At 40.5% G+C, this 15,797-nt stretch overlaps 2 long non-coding RNA genes across 2 annotated transcripts; both read left to right on the top strand.

Moving 5' to 3' along the window:
* Window positions 1-1,783: 1,783 nt before the first annotated feature.
* On the top strand, window positions 1,784-3,190 carry LOC135474018 (uncharacterized). The gene is made up of 3 exons (XR_010444612.1): window positions 1,784-1,843; window positions 2,282-2,525; window positions 3,085-3,190. It is a non-coding gene; the product is annotated as an uncharacterized LOC135474018 (long non-coding RNA).
* A 233-nt stretch (window positions 3,191-3,423) lies between these two features.
* LOC135473033 (uncharacterized) lies at window positions 3,424-4,863 on the top strand. Its single transcript, XR_010444573.1, has 2 exons — window positions 3,424-3,563; window positions 4,144-4,863. It is a non-coding gene; the product is annotated as an uncharacterized LOC135473033 (long non-coding RNA).
* The last annotated feature ends 10,934 nt before the right edge of the window (window positions 4,864-15,797 follow it).

Below are 15,797 nucleotides of genomic sequence, written 5' to 3'. Positions count from 1 at the left end.
ATATATCAGTAGATGTTACACCCCTGGGGTCAATGATTTCAAGTCGTGATCGTGATCTCGGCATGGGGATCCAAAGTTTGTGAAACCTTTTACATTTACGTGGTGATTTATTTATTTGATTTGATTGGTGTTTTACGCCGTTCTGAAGAATATTTCACTTATACGACGGCGACCAGCATTATGGTGGGAGGAAGCAAGGCAGAGCCCGGGGGAAACCCACGACCATCCTCAGGTTGCTGACGACCTTCCCACATACGGCCGGAGAGGACATTTACGTGGTGATGCCTCAACTTCATTATTATTATTGAAACGACGTACAACTATAACGGCACCATACAGTTGTGTGGCTGTTTGTGCAGTCTAACGTTCATCGAAGAGCACTTGTATCTTGTCAACATAGTGTCCATATCAGTACGCCACATGTTTGAATCAGAAGTCTATCAGTAACCTCCCTTATGCATGCCTCGGCGCATGACACCCGGTTCATTTTCGTCCACAAACCTGACCGCCATCGGTCGTATAAGTCAAAAAATCCTGAGTGTGGCGTTAAACAAATTTAACTGCTTTTCATAGGCCCACTGGCAAAATCATAATCTATTACAAAAAAAAAAAAAAGACGCGTGACATTTGTGTGGGAATATAAACATATATTAATAAATCGGTGAGTTATATCCCCATCTTTCATGAGATTGTGCCCAAGACACACTGTTAAAATTTGTAGTAAACATTCAGCGAATACTGTATAAGTTTTACAGATACAGAGCAAATGTTTATCTATTTAGCTTTTATATATGTGATTATCACAACATGAACGAAGCTATTTTTCCTTGAAATAGTAATCGTTCACATTAGGTAAGTAACAGTCAGTAAACGTGTACATCTTCAGGTACTGGTATATTCCAGTTTTCACCCAAATAACTGAACGTTTACATTTGTCTATTTAAGACACTTGTCTTCTTTAAATTATGTATGTTAAATCAATACGTTTATATAGCAAACATATAAAACTCTCTAAATTTGTGTTATAGGTATATTTGAACAATAATAAAATCATATATCAGGCCACCATATTTTTGCTAACCTGCGGATGGTCGTTGGTTTCCTCCCACCATAATAATGGCCGCCGTCGCATAAGTAAAATATTCTTGAGTGTGGCAAAAAACACAAATCAAATAAATAAATAACTAAGATACCGTATTTTTGCAGCCGGAAGTATTGCAAGTGAAAAGATAATTCGTACAAAATTACCAAAATTAACCTGGATGCAGCTTTAAGGTACATTTCTATAAATATATATCCATTGCCATTCCTTACGCATTCCGCGTATACAATGCCAGTTAAGTAATTCTCATCACACAATCTTACTGTAAAGTTGTAGTTGTACCATAATTATAAAAAACCAAGATTTTGTCAATAATAATGGTGTTCGTAAAATGTTGCTTACAAAAGGGACAAAGTGCTGATAAAATCTGTGACGGAGAGAGGACGCGGGGTGGAGGTGGTGCTGAGTAAAGACATATGGTCATTGGAAAGCCGGATGATAAACACGCGGGTTCTGTGAGAGGCCAAACCGGGCGCCCAACCACAGCCTGACCTCTGAGCTGCAGCCAATCATCGCTTGAGTACTGATGCGATCTTTGGAAGTCTGGTTACTGTTCGATTGCGTAATGACCTAGTACGGGTGACCTCATTGCACATGCCAGCCGGATGTTAGTACGATGCTAACTCGTATATAAAGAGCCACCGAGGATGGAAAGAGGCAAAGCTGTGACCTCGTATCCAGCAGCGATAGAAGGTAGACAGAGAACTGCTTGCGTACTTCCTCAGACGTATCTGCATAAATGTAGGTATCCTTCCTGGAGTGTGACGTTTTCCTTATTGTTTTTTTTTATTATTGCTTGGCGTCATAGCTTCATAGTGTAAGCGTTGAATTTCCAATAACATGTATACAAACTGCGGTCTCTTAATGCGTGTCTGGGTGTGGGGTGGTGCAAGGAGTTGGAAAGGGGGACGTTGAGTTTTTGGCTGAATGCGAACATGAGGGAGGATTGATAAATGATCTTTCCCAAATAGTACCCACAGATTCATGGTATTTTATTTGTCAGTTCTCAAAAGGTGCACTGCGCCAGAAAGATACTAAATTATCAACACAGTTTGTTTCGAGGTCGAAATATTATTGAGAATAGCATTAAATGCCGATCAAATATGTTGGTAAATAACTCACCCGTGGTAATTAATCCTTTTTTAAGTTCTATTTAGGAATTACTGCTTTTCTTTACAGAAAAAAATTGTGAAAATGAAAGTAATCGTACGCCTGGTGTTGTTGGCGTACTTGGCCATGTCAGTAGAAGGAAACAGATGGAGTACAAGAAGAACGAACTGTGGGGTTTCCGTCTGGTCAGAATGGTCAGCCTGGTCAGCGCCTGCGCCCGGAGGCACACGAACCCGCACACGAGAGATTGTCCGGTCTCCTCGAAATGGTGGAAGCCCATGTCCGACACTAACAGAAACGGCCTCTAGAGCAGGTTAGACCATTACAAATTTTGTTAATCCTTTTTATAGAAGGACCTAGCAGCACAGCGTACCAGCGCGTCGAAATGACCCAGGAGCTTCTCACCGATGCAGTCGCTTTCGTATAAGAGGAATATTTTTAAGTAGGGCGTAAAACACCAATCAAAGCTAATTAATATTATACTGACGCGCCATCTCCTGAAAAGCCCAGGCGAATATGTAGGCAGTGACGCATGGGTATAGTATTTGGAAGCGGCTTCTCTAAGCCGATATTTGCTAAAAGTCCTAATATTTTGGATGAACGAAATTATAAAGTCTTAAGGTAATAGATGATTTACATCTTAATGACAGCTACCATATTTGAACTTCGAATATTTAAGAAAAAACTGCTGTTGATTTCTGAAACCAGTGTACATACTTATCAGCAAAGTACAACAACACAAATAATGCTGTCAAAAAATATTTAATGCACGACATGTTGCGTTATTACGCCGCTCTACATCCTGTCTTTGGCGCATACATTTGTATTTATTACCTACATATTTATTTGGAGCTTACACTTGTTTTCATCAGATCCATGGTCCAGACAGGGAGTCCAGCAGAAGTTCCACAATAAGTTTATGACTGGCCATACTCACTACTACAGTTTCATCCCCGATAGCTCTCGTGCTGTTGGACTAGTAGAGGTCCCCAACCGAGGAGCACATGTGCTTGGTGGTGGCGATGGTGGAGTCACATTACTGCCACGTGATCTCCTCTTCATGATTGACATGAGCGGAAGCATAAGTAGCAGCGATTGGACGACAACAAAACAGAAACTTGCCGAGTTGATAGAGCGACTGTGTGGGTCCATTGGGAGGGATCCACAAAATAATCGGATCGCCATTATCACATATCTCCAGCCGGGTTGTGCTCAACTTCAACTTCAAAGCCCACTGGACCATCGACAGTGTGAAAAAACGCCATACTGGCCATGCCTCAAGCAAGAGGTTCCACCTGTACCGGTGATGCTTTCGAATATGCTCGCCAATATATGTTTGAACCCGACACAGGTACAGCCATTAATTTACTTTTGGAAAATGTTGCATTTTATTCAAGAAACATAACGCAGTTTAATTATTTGATGCAATGTAACCCTCAAAGATATTGTGAATACCTTTAAAACAGGTATGCACTTCAACTATTTGATGAATGAAACCGTACACTTGGAAGTAACGCGAACCGTTTTGAAAAAAAAAATACATTACACTTTATACCCAATATGATACGTAATTTGATTGATGGATAAATCGATCACAGATATGTAAATCTATTGTGGATATTATAGTCATTGTTCAAGTATCCTTATTGTCTTCACTGCCATTTCTGATCGTTTAATGATAACTCTGTATTTCGTCACATTTTCACTTGAACCTTATTTTATTTTCTTTGTCAGATATATGACAAAGACCTCTTTTGCGCTCGGGTAATAGTTTTGTCTTGGAAATGAAAGAAAATCAAGCAGTTGGATTACAATAGTACTTTGTAATCACTAACGCAGACGGGTTCATTTATGCCCCATTTCGCTGCCCTTATATATAATAACGTTAATAAGTTCAGAGTCCACAACAGTATATTTTTTACTTCCCACAGGAATCCGATCGGCTACAGAGTCCGTGAAGGAAGTACTGGTTTTAACAGACGGACACTCTAACTGCGGAGCCGCCTTGCCAAATGCCGTTAGACGACTTCAGGTGAAGGCTTTTGTCTTTGCCTTGGCTATCGGCGACTACGGAACTTCTGGAAAAGCTGAGATCGAGTCTATGGTTTCCCGTCCTCTCATCGACCATATTTTCTCTCTGGCCAACTTTATCGAATTTCGTAACATGGTAAACGAAATTTTACTGTACCCAGATAAATGTGCACCATTTGAATTGAAGTAAGACTTGATATTCATAAAAAGTCAATCGCCCAAAACCTGTAAAAAAATGTAATTGTGAATGCTGAATTTATGTATGTTTAATACAATTCGCTATTGCTTGACAAAAATTCACTTATAAAATGCACTTGTGATGTTCTCATCATTTGCTATGATTATCACGTCTAAAACTGTCTGAGCCATGTGTAAATATTTGTTATATCGCGAAAAGTATCGAGTTCAAAGTTAGGCCGTTTGTAAATATTTGTTATGCCACGGTTACATCCTGAGCAGTAATACTCTATGCTAATTCTGAAATTTATATCTCCATTGTATAATATACAGAACACACCATCAGTGTCGTATAGCCAATCTCTTACAATGTACGTAACTTCTATTTTAATGTTGTAATATTACTGTTCTCGAAGAGGTTAAATTATCTGATTCCCTGAAAATGATGTTGTGGATTTATTTAATGTAGATACGAATTTTGCTAAGCAAGTCACTGAAATACATTTAAACTTATTACTTTCTAAAATGTATAGTGCATTGTGTAAAATTTGTATTGTGAATACATATTTAGTCATGAGTTAATTCCAATAAATCCTCGTAATTACACAGTTATCCCAAAGTGTCGGACTCCATATTCTTTGTCTCCTGGGTTTCGAATTTCAGATTTGTAGTTTCGGCAAGGACTTAATGAATTGAATGATAGAGGTGTCAGTAGGGAACCACAAGCCATTGTCAAAGAATAGGTTTGTTCTGTTATCAGCTTTGTTTTGATTTCACGGCAAACAGTTTGCCCAGTATGGTGTCTGCCGGCTTTGTCCGGTTAGTGACGTCACAGAGGTGACAATTTTGACACTATGACATCCTTACTGGGACAGTAACACACCGGGGGAGCCCTGCATATCGCGTGTACATATCTCGTCTTGTAGTATTTGTTAGCTCCAGTGTGTTGTGAGGCTACTTCAATAAACGTCATAAGTTACCATTGTAAAAACTAGTGTGTCAAGGTTATTTCATCGAACACTTTGACTCCAAGTTTAACATGATTGTCTAATTCCCCTTTACCCGGGGCTAGGAGCCGTATATTCAGCGTGGTGAATTAGATCACCATGTTGGATATATGAACATGTCCAGTCAAAGCGCAACCGAAATAGACATTTTATCGACAACCTATATTCTAGCATGGTACACGATTTGAATACCGATTCCACTCATTCGCCTAGAACAAACCTTGCGTCTTTCCCAAATTACTGAAAGCTGTTGACTGCTTCCCTTTGCATCATTCCGTCCTATTTTGTTCTTCATATACTTTTTCTGATGGTTTGTGTGACACATCGTTTTGTGAATTGACCTTATTTGCTTGATGACAGGTATACGAATGTCTGTTTCGACCCATAGATTTATCTGCTTAGTGAGGTCATGCAGGTGTCTGGGGACCGTTTCACAAACGTACTTATCTACGTACACACTATATTCTAAATCAGGGAACAATCAGAGCGAATGAACTTTAATCGCCCTCACGGATTACAGTGATAGGGGCAAGTAGAAGTGACAGCTGTACATGTATGGAGTAGAAACAAAAGAAGCTGCATTACTTCCGTAGACCATGGCCAATAAAGGTAATTCAAAGTGTTTTATTAAAAGAACATTTTACTTGGTCGGTGGTAGAAATACGATGGATCCACGCAGCGGCTTCCACTGCTGAGAAATGAAGCTAGAACTGTCGCTTGACGGTCTTTTTCCAGTAACCGGATTTGGCCAACTGAACAAAAAATGTCCGACTGAACAAAAAACATACAAAACTTACGGGTTTCAGCCTTCGTGTAACCAGGTGAAAGCATGTTAATTTGTTTGTCGATTTATACATCAATGTAAATGTTAATGTGTCAACTTTCGAAGGAACGTTGTTTGGTTGAGATTTTCCGTGTTTTACGCCCAGCTATTTAAAGTTGGATCGTCTGTGCCAGGCATCAAGTTAACTTGTTCTAGATTAGGTGGAAGGTCCATTACAAAGAAGTATGCAACTTCCCTATAGCTAGTCTTTACGGCACTTTACGCTTTTCTTCGGTCTCTAATACATTGTGTGACGTATCTGCGCACCCATGTATTTTTTCCCTTTATTGCGCTACAAACGTTTGAGAAACGGCTGATGCATGGTGGGAAAATATGGCGCAAACGCCGTTGTGTTGGGAAAATTACGACAACGGGAAGTTCTGTAAGACAACAATGTATTTGATAGTGATTGTTTCATAGTTGAATATTTCACTTGTACATGTACAAGATTTATCATATGGGTACAGGAAACCCATGAGCTCGGGGTAAAGCACCAACCAAAGCTAGAACAAGATCCAACATGTGACATGCAGACTAGCACCCTATATTGGTAGACGATTCTGCAAACGTTAAGAGTGCTTATAATCACCAATGCCCCGATAAAAGAGCGAGATCAGACGGAAATACAAATTCTCTTTTCAAGGTTAGGACTTGTGGCAAGATATTTGAATATGATCGTTTATTTATTTTACGACACATGCATATAACACGACTTCGATACTTTTCTAAGGACATTTCACGATACCAATTATAAAAAAGTGCCAGATAATCCAAGGCTGCATTCATTCAATTACCAATGGTGTTTGTGAAAGCAGACAGTTTAATACTCTGGATTTTCTTTTTAATACCGGTACCATGCATTTTAACAGGAAACAAATCAGATATAAATACGTGTATTTAAATAACAACATGAGGAACATTTTAGTGATATAACACCGTTTTAATTTCCAACGTGCAGCGAGCTCTGTGCAGGTTTTGATAGTTCAGGGTGTTCAGGCAGATTTCACAAACTCATCCAAAACAATGATGGCAGGATATTGGTATGTTTTGTCTAAAATCACGCAGAGCTTGTCTGGGAGTAATCCATCGGAATCACTGTTCAGTTGTCACTTCACGTTCTGTCGCTTGTGAAATAAAATCAGCAAGACACCATCTGGATGAGAGAATTTCGGTTGATCTGCACCATACGAATACACTTCATTCACTGTAGGTTTACGCCAGTGTTTTCTTACCAGCCCCATCTTGTCTCAAGGTTTTTGAGACATACTGAAAATCTGAAAAAAAGAACATATTGGTGAGTACACAGAAAACATGGTGAAATGTAATAATTTGAATGTGTGCTATGTGAAGCACTCAGTGTGGGCGTATGCCAACAAGTAGATTTCATCAATTAATTATGCATTTTAACAGGTGAACAATTAGTAGGCAGGCCTATATAGGAAAATTGTATGAAATATTTTCATATTCCTAACACACTGTATCAAGCACTGGTATCTAGAATAATTTATTCTCTGTAGTTCACGAGAGAGGGGAGACAAAGTTAAGTAAATTCTCAATACCTTAGGTCTAAGTATAAAATTCCAATATATTTGTAACACTTAAACTTTATCATTTTTTTTTGGCTTTAAAGCACATATTTTAATATAAACAAAATACATGTGAAAACGAATAGACAGATTTGCGCATTAACAACAAATATTACCAGCATTTTCATAAACAAGAATTAACATTTATAGACTCAACAATCTAATATTTGATCGTAAAGATATTTCTGCTTGAGTTGGTTATTTGTGTTAAAATCAGGTTTTCGAGGATAAAAAAAATATGGTACAACAAGACTTTATGGTACTAATTAAATAGGGACTATCTCTGGCTGGCTGTTCTGACATAGTAAGCTATTACATAACTGTCAGAACAGTCCGCTATAGCTAACTTCATATCAACTTTACACTGAAAATGTGTCATTTATACACGTATTTTTCTATGTAACTTGCCACCTTATACCAACAACAAGTATACCACGCCTCCCACAAAAGTGTTTACTTTTTAAAAAGCAAAAGAATAATTAAATATTGTTGTTGACAAAGAAACCTTTAGAAGAGGGAATTGACGATAATTGAAACCCACGGTAAGTTCGAAAGTGCTACCTTCATTAACAATGTCAAATTCGATGTGGAAAATATACCTACATTTCATAAATTTACCCACACACCAATAGTAAGAAGCCAGAGATAATATTAACTGTTGAACACAACAAAAATCGGTCAAATGTATGAAAAAAATGAAGGAGGAATGTGAAAATCCGTGGGGCTGGTCGAGAATGTAGCTAAATTGTCGCCACTTTGAAAAGCAGCCACTTTGAAAAGATTTTACCGTCGGAGGTAAAAACTAACCGGTAGAGTGAGTGAGTGAGTGAAAGTTTTAACGTCGCTTTCAACAATATTTCAGTTTTATCGCGACAATAAAACGTCAAGTAGTCGATCTACTACGGATAATTCATTTACTATTCAGTCAAAAAAGGACACCAGAAGTCACATAACAAACACAGACGGTAGTTTAAAATCACAGCTTTCCTGCCATACCAATGGTAGAGAGAAAGTCAAAAATAGTATCACTTTCTACAGAATTGAAAAGTTCTGAAAGAGAGCTCACGTGATAAAAGGAATCTCGTACAGGAGTAAAGTCGCCACAGTGAAGCAATATGTGCTTGACTGTGAACCGTTGATCACAAGCAAAGCAATGAGGAGCATATTCTCCTTTCAACAAATACCCATGCGTAGCACGTGTGTGACCGATACGACACCTCCTCAAAATGCAAGAACGGAGACGATGCCGTGAAAGGGAAGGCGCTGGACCAACAAACTGACGAATATCATGCAGTTTATTGGTTGTCTGGTCATCCCATTGAGCCTGAAACAAGCGCTTGATATAGGAGCAAATAAGTGAACGCAAGTCCGAATATGGAACGTCAGTTTGGGTAGTAACGGAATGCAAAGCCGCCTTCGCGGCTTCATCTGCAGCAGTATTCCCAGGGATACCCACATGCTCGGGCACCCAACAAAAGACAATGATAAAATCTTCATTAAGTCGTTTAAACATCTCCCTGATAGACATAATGTCTGGATGTACAGGCTAACTAGGCCGAATTGCCTGGAGGCAGGAAAGGGAGTCAGAGCAGATGAGAAATTTGCTATCTCCTAGTTCTGGAATGGACCGAAGTGCGCACAAAATTGCCTTGGCTTCCGCAGTAAATACAGAACAGGAATTTGGAAACCGTGTTGAAATGGTTCTGGGCCCAAGGACAGCGGCAGAAGCCACGCCATCATCATTCTTGGAACCGTCAGTGAATATGCGGTGATAAAATGGATACTTTGAACACATATTACTAAACTCCTGCTGGTATACTAAAGGGTTGGTGGAAGATTTCTTCAAGGAGGAGAGCGAGGTATCAACCTGAGGCTCAGGACATAACCACGGTGGATCTTCCTGGATGCGTATGGGGGTGATAGTATCCAGCCAAAGTCCAGCTGCTTGCACATGTTTCTGGATGCGGACACCCAGTGGAGGAACAATGGATGGCTTCTGAACTAACCGGTAGAATTTACCCACCAGTGGTAAGGGATCGCTCAAAAATTCTTGTCGCCACATACCTATGTCATGTAACGTCGATTTAGTAAGACGAGACCTTATCAGTATGTCCCATGAAGAGAAAAAAACAGGTCAGTAACTTGATGGTCTCAGACCCCCATTCATTTTCCATAAGCGACAATGTTAACGTCTAGCACTGTAGCTCAGTCCCAAACATTCCGTGACCAATAAGCTTTGGTGCATACCTGGCCCAGCCTGCGAGAAACGAGCCATAAAAATCTTGACATAGGTTGACTGTCAAAATCTGGACCTTTCCATGCCGGCAGCTGGGAGGCGTGCCTAGCAACGCCAAGGGGACGTCACTCGCAGCCTCATCACTACCTCACACCTTGTGTCCTCTCGCCCAGAATTTCAAACTTTCATCAACAAAGCTCATACCTCTTCAAAGTTTAGACAGTTTCCAGCATTTTAATACCAAGCATGCACCTGTACACCAAACATGGCCGCTTGGGAGCAAAATAAGACTTTATACCCTAAAATACACAGAACTACCCTACCGAAAAACGGAAGTTGTAATGGGGGTCTGTGTGCTGATAGAGACCCCGGCACCCATTTCCTCACCCACAGCCTAGCCATGTACTGTTACATTCACGAAATTTCTCGTCGAGACCGTGAAATAACGTGGTTTTGTCTTGTTGGCTATCCTTCTGCTATATGAGTTCCAGTTCTAGACAATGCACTTCTGACCAGCGTTCAGACGATTCTCCCACCTATGGCTCAGCCTGAGCAAGGTAGCAACAAGTACTAATTTTTAAATGATTTTGGTATGACCTGGCCCGGGATTGATCGCAGGTAGGTCTTCCCGCTTTGATAGGGGCGGACGCACTAACTATAACATGAAAAGGCCACGAAAATGGTAGGTCGAGATACTTGTGTCTCATAATGTAACAAGTGTAATACTTTTATGTTACCGTCTTATGTTCGCTTCTAAAGGACTGCCCAAGTATACATTTCAAATGCAACAAATTTCAATTTAAAACAAAATAGAATACACTGCAAACTGTAAGTATTTGTAGAGTCAGTTTGATACTTAAAACTTGAGTTGGAGTTGGTCAAATGATATCCGTGGTTCACCAGGTTTTAAAGTTAAACACAAATTTATCCATCCATTAAACTTTCAGAAGAATATCAAGATCACACAATTCGGAACAAGTGAACATAGCAAATAAAATTATCATAGCACTTTGAATCATCCAAATCCATGAATCTGAGTGATGGAAAAACCGAAACTATCTGTAAATGCATCACTCATTGAGACGCCGAGGAATGATGGAATCCAATGAACTGAATAGAATGCATACATTAATCACTGATTCACAAATTCACGGTTGGAGCTGGAATTCTGACTGAGATCTGCAACTGAGAGCAAAACAAACTGTGCTCACAATAACACATACACACTTCCACTTTATCCAGTTGTCAAATCAGATAAAATATTGGGCTTAATACCTCGACCAAAACGTGAGAACTGTGAAATTGGAGGTGTGTCTGGTGGTTTCGGAGTCTCGGGAGGAAATGGGTTTTCCAGCGGTGGAAGGTGTCGAGCCTGTTGATTTGTTGTTCGGACTGTTGGCTAGCGGGGCTGGTTTGGACGAAATGATGTGACGACGGTTCCGTTGATAATGTCCACCATCAGATGTGGAGACAATATATGATCGTGGTATGTCGGCTACTTTTCTCACTATCGCTGGTTTCCATTTTCCATTGAGTTGTTGCACGTACACATCCTCTCCTTCCTTTAATGGTTTTTGAGATTGGGTGTTACGGTTGTAGTATTTCTCACTGTTCATCCGTTTCTGTGAAAGTCGCCTTTGTACATCTTTTACGTTTTGTACAGATGGACGGAGCCGTTTTTGTTGGACTGGGAGGTTGTCTCGAAGACGACGACTCATTAGGAGTTTAGCTGGTGTAGCGGTTCCATCAGTGGGTGTATTTCTGTAGACTAACAGTCCCATGTACGGGTCAGTACCATCGGTCTGGGCTTTCTTCATAATAAAAAATAGTGATCTCAAAATAGTGTACTATAATAATCAGCCACAATGAGATAATTACGGTTGTACCACTCAAACAGGTCTGTGGCTAACAATTTCCATGGCCCGTTTGTATCGGGTATCGGCGGTGACATCATCGGTTCCTTCGGTAGGGAGGATCTGTGTTCAAGACATGTGCTACAGCTGTTCACATAGTCCTCAATTTGTGAACACATGAGCGGCCAGTAGAGAAATTCTCTAGCACGTGGTTTGCAAAGTTCCATGCCGAAATGTTCTGCATGTATCCGTTGCAGCATGTCGACATGCAATGATGCTGGAATCACAATTTTGTCACTTTTGACATTCTCGAACATGCCAGAATTCTCTCAGATGAGCGTCCACTTGTTGTTTAGTCTGTGGCCAGCCTCTGTGAATGACAGGTTTAAGTTTGATGGGAGTTTGATCCTTCTATGTTTCCGATTTGATTTTTTCCACTTTTTGATCAGTTACTGGGATCAGTTCAAATACTGCATGAACGTGCTCTTCCAGTGTTGGATCTTCATGTGCGTCATGTCCAGATTTGTAATTTCTCGACAGTATGTCCGCACACGTAGAGCTGTAAGCCCAGCATCATGCGCTGTAGTCTGGGTGGTGCTGAAGCCAGTGGTTTGCGCATGATTATCTCAAGCGGCTTGTGATCACTGTGTACTGTCACTTGTTTTCCATAGATATAAGAATGAAACTTCTCTCACCCAAACTAAATTGCCAACATTTCTTTTTCTATCTGTGTATAGTTTTCCTGTGTCGGCATAAGTGCTCGTGAAGCATAGGCAACTGGTTTGCCTTCTTGAAGAATGACCGCGCCAAGGCCTGATTTTGACGCGTCTACTTGGAGGGTGACGTCCTTGGTGACGTCATAGTATGCTAACACCGGCCCTGGTGTTCGCGTGATGATGGATTTCACCTCTTCAAATGCTTTGTCACAATTTGCGTCCCATAGCCACTCCACATCTTCTTTTAAGAGTTCTCTTATTAGAGCTGTGGCTGTGGCAAGCCCTGGGACAAACTTGGTGAGGTAATTGATCATACCCATCAGCGTTTCCTGTTCCTTTTACGAGGTAGGGGTCGGCATCTGTTCAATCGCTATAATGTTGTCTGGGTCAGGTTTTAGACCTTCCGACGTGAGAGTGTGTGCGTAGAGCTTTGTCTCTGTGACCCCAATTTTCATTTTTGCAGAATTCAGGTGCAGGTTTTTGTCACGGCATCTCTGAAGTAGTTCTCTGAGTCGCTCGTCGTGCAGTTCAAAAGTTAAGAGTGTAAATGCCCACCTGCCAAAAGGAGATTTAAATGTTGTGAGTTCACTACTTTCATCATCTAGCTGGATCTGCCAGTACCCGGATTTTGCGTCGAGCCGACTGAAGTACTTCGCACCTGCCAGTTTATGTGTTATGTCCTCCAATGTAGGGAGTTGACAGCGCTCTCGCATTATGTTTTCGATCAAATCCTTCGGGTCGATACATATCCGCAGTGTGTTGTCTTTTTTCGCGACGGCCACCATTGAGCTTACCCATTCTGTGGGCTCGTCAATGGCTCTGATAACGCCCATTGTCTCCATACGTTTTAGTTCATTTTTGACACGATCCCTTAATGCTACGGGGACACGCCGTGGTGCGTGTCCAACTGGTAGTGCGTTGTCTTTAAGTCTAATTTTGGCTTTTCCTGGAAGACAACCAAGCTCTGTGAAGATATCCTTGTTCTCCTTGACCACTGATTCTTTAGTCAAAAACTGCTTTGTGATTGGTTGATCAATTGTCATAACCACTTTCACCAGGTGTAGCAGCTTACAGGCGTTGAAATCTAGGAGGGGTTTCGCTGGGTTATCCACGACTACAAACTCTAAGTTCTGAATAATGTTTTTGCAGTTGCATGGTACCGTGCATTTACCTGTGACTTTGAGTTGATTACCACCATATCCTGACAGCTTGGGGAGAAAGGGTGTTTGTAAAGGTACTTCGCTTGACAGTAGTCTTTTGTATGTTTCTGTGGGAATGCAGTTTACCTGTGCTCCAGTATCCAGTTTACACCTGAGAGTTTTGCCTGTGTTTCCTATTTCAATGTTTGCATAAGCTTCATTTTCGTTGTTTTCAGTTTTGTGAACTGTACCTAAAATACCACATTGTCTTCAGTGTCAGTCTCTGTGTTATGATTACCTTCACAAACAGCATGAGCTCATTTAGACCTACACATTCTCCTGAAATGATTTTTGATGCCACATTTCATACAATTTTTTCCCACTGCTGGGCAAGTTTCTGACTTCTTATGTTCATATCCACACCGACCACACTGAGAATTGTCCTGCTTGTCATGTGTGTTCCGTTTCTGAAACTTGTTAAATTTCTGTTGGTTTTGTCCCTAAAATTTCTGTTGACCAATTTTCAATTTATTCTTTCCAAATTTATTCTCAAATTTAGCTCGTGGACTTCGTCGGGAGTTTTGTTCAACACTTTCAATTGTTCACGTGATATTTCATGAACCCTGGCAATTTTTGTTGCTTTTTCTAGAGTCAGATCATCTTCTAAGGGGAGTTTTTCCTGAATTTGAGCCCACGAGAATCCTGTCTTTAATCATGTCGTCTAGATCATGAAAACTACAGTCACGGCCAATGAGTTTTAACTGAGTGACCCATTCGTCTATCGATTCTGACTGACTTTGACCCCGTTGATGAAATAACTTACGTTGTACTTACGTTGTGTTTTTCTACGGGTTGCAGTAGTACTCGAAAAGTTCGAACAGTTTCTCTGGCTTCTTAGAATCTTCCTCTGAAAGTTCACCACTAGAACGCCATGCTCTGCAAATGTCTCTGCCTTTTTGTCCGATATTTATCAAGAACTGTACGGCTTTTGCTCCGCTTTCCACTTGTTTGCATCCGGTCCGGTAAACACGAGGTGCATCAGTTTCTTCCATCGTGACCAGTTTTCTGCAACATTACCGCTATCTCGAAGGTTATTCTGAACTTCTGACACCATGTAATACTTTTATGTTACCGTCTTTTGACGTAAGAAAGTATAAGTAAATAAAGGACTCGAAACAGCGTCTCCTTTCAGACTGTCATTCTATTCCACTCGGTTCATCACCTTGAGCAGTCCCGCAGTATGTTACTTACTTATTATTAGCCAATCGCTATGCTGCAACGTCATGAATATTAACATAGGGGAGCTGATCATGTGATGTAAACATACACATGTGCTATGATCTAAACAAATGCACGTGGCAAACTATGACAATATCACAACAAGTACACTGGAATATAAGGACTATCCTCTTATACTCCCCGGGTGTATTTTTTTCCTTTGTTTGTCAAACATGTGCCTTATATTTGTCATGTGTTGCGTCATTATACCAATTGTACGGTATTTAACGACTGCGTGGGTCAATTACGGTAACCTATCTAGAAGGGATTGCACGGGCGGTCATTTTTTCCTGCAGGCATGCGCATGTTCCGTGGGTAATAAAATCGGTCCAAAAGAAGATATGGACTTGAGTTGCTGTTTGATATTTATATGTATCATTTCTGTACATAATCCTCAGCTCGTAGTCCCGTCCTGTCACATTAGAACGTTTCTGAATGAATAAATCTCCGCGAGAATCAACGACGAATCTACACTAGCCAAGGATCTCGGCTGTGATCTTTTGATATGGGGTTAGGCGTGGACCATGGTGGCCAGCGCTTCCTGTGTACCAGTAAAACGTACCGGGATTTGAGAAATAAATTTAAGGCAGGGAAGTTTATATATATTCATTTCTGCAGGAATTTTCACCGAAATTTTGGTAAGACAGTTATATGAGGCCATAGTTTTTAATTTATGAAGTCAATATTTGCCAGTATAGTGTTTATGTATTCTCGTAGAAAGATTTAAACTTACGTCCAT

The sequence above is a fragment of the Liolophura sinensis genome, chromosome 8 (genome assembly GCF_032854445.1).
Source record: "Liolophura sinensis isolate JHLJ2023 chromosome 8, CUHK_Ljap_v2, whole genome shotgun sequence".
Lineage (NCBI taxonomy): Eukaryota > Metazoa > Mollusca > Polyplacophora > Chitonida > Chitonidae > Liolophura > Liolophura sinensis.
This window is presented reverse-complemented; position numbering and strand designations above follow the sequence as displayed.